The sequence below is a fragment of the Cervus canadensis genome, chromosome 1 (genome assembly GCF_019320065.1).
Source record: "Cervus canadensis isolate Bull #8, Minnesota chromosome 1, ASM1932006v1, whole genome shotgun sequence".
Taxonomy (NCBI): domain Eukaryota; kingdom Metazoa; phylum Chordata; class Mammalia; order Artiodactyla; family Cervidae; genus Cervus; species Cervus canadensis.
In genome coordinates, this window is record NC_057386.1 from 67,223,297 (window position 1) to 67,225,062 (window position 1,766).

A 1,766-nucleotide genomic window follows, 5' to 3' on the forward strand; every position below is an offset into this window, starting at 1 on the left:
ACTTTTCACTTCTTTTGAAAGCAGTGTGGGTATCTTTAAGTCTTTTTTTCATGTAACAGATTTTTTAAATGTTAGTTTTTATCCTTTAAATATGTTCCATTTAAAAAATGTTTATTTTAAAATGCTCACAGTGTAATACTCAAGGTGACAATGGGGTATTTTAAGTTTAAATAAGACCACTGTGGACTGAAAAAAAAGCACAATGTGAGAGTTGTGAGTTAAGCTTTATTTGGGGCAAAATAAGGACTATAGCCAGGGAGACAGCCTCAGGTAGCTCTGGAGAACTGCTCCAAACAGGAAGGAGGGAGGTCAGTATATATGTGATTTTAGTGAAAGGAGATCCATGCAATCATGCACAGATTTTGACAGAGGCTTGCTGTTAGTCACAAGACGGTTGCTGCTAGTCATGAGGAGCAGATGTCTCTGTTAATGATTTTAGTGCTTTCGTAGATAGGAGATGCAAGAAATTGGGCTTATAAAATCTTCTCCTAAAAGTATGTAACTCCCTGAAGGTCTGTTCTGCCAGTTTTTCCCAGAGCACAGAGTGCCTCATTCCTGATCTCCACTCTGGAGTCATTTCAAGGAGAAGGTCAGCAACTGCAGCGGCTACTTCATTCGTCTAGAACTAGACGGCAAGCAAAGATTTTTAGTTGCTACTACTTCCCAGGTGGCTCAGTGGTAAAGAATCCACCTGCCAATGCAGGAGATGCAGGTTCAATCCCTGGGTTGGGAAGATCCCCTGGAGGAGAAATGACAACCCGCTCCAGTGTTCTTACCTGGAAAATTCCATGAACAGAGGAGCCTGGCAGGCTAGTCCCTGGGGTTGCAGAGTTGGACACAAATGAGTGACTGAGTGTATGTACACACTATATACTAGCTCAGTTTTAAAGAGTTTTCCTCTTTGAATTACTATTTGATTTAGTAATAGCTGAAAAGAATGCTGGGCAGAGAAAATAACATATTATTAACCAATGTTGACTTGTTTTTAAAGATGATTCTTTTGTGCTTTCATAGTAATGTTTATTTTTTGCTGATTATAAAAGTGACACATTAGTTAAGAAAATTTAAAAAATAATGACAAAATTTGAAGAAAAAATAATAATCATTACCCAGTGATAATCACTTATCATTTTGTATGTTTCTATTTTTTTTCTGAATGGTATATGTGTGTTTATATATGAGATACATGTAATTGAGTGGGGCTTATACTGTATGTACATTTTGTACTTTATTTTTTTAATCTTGAAATTACATTTTAAACTCTTCTCAGTCATTAACTGTTTTCAGAAACATTTTAAGCACTGCATTATATCCTATTTTTTTATGTATTGTGCTTAGTTGCCCAGTCATGTCTGACTCTTTGCAACCCCATGGACTGTAGGCTACCAGGTTTCTCTGCCCATGGAATTCTCCAGGCAAGAATAATGGAGCGGGTTGCCATTTCCTTCCCCAGGGCTTCCCAACCCAGGGGTTGAACCCTAGTCTCTTGTGTCTCCTGCATTGGCAGGTAGATTCTTTACCACAAGTGCCACCTGGAAAGCCCATTTGTTTATGATCTGTTACTTATTCAACAACTCTGTTGTTGGCCTTCAAGTTGTTTACATTTGTGACTATGAATAATCCCATAATGGACACATTTACATACAAATGTATATTTCCATGTCTGTGATTATTTCCTTTGAATAGATTTCTTAAAGAATTATTAGATCAAAAGATACCAACATTTCTCAGGTCTCAGAGTAATCTCTCAAAAAGATAGGGTGATC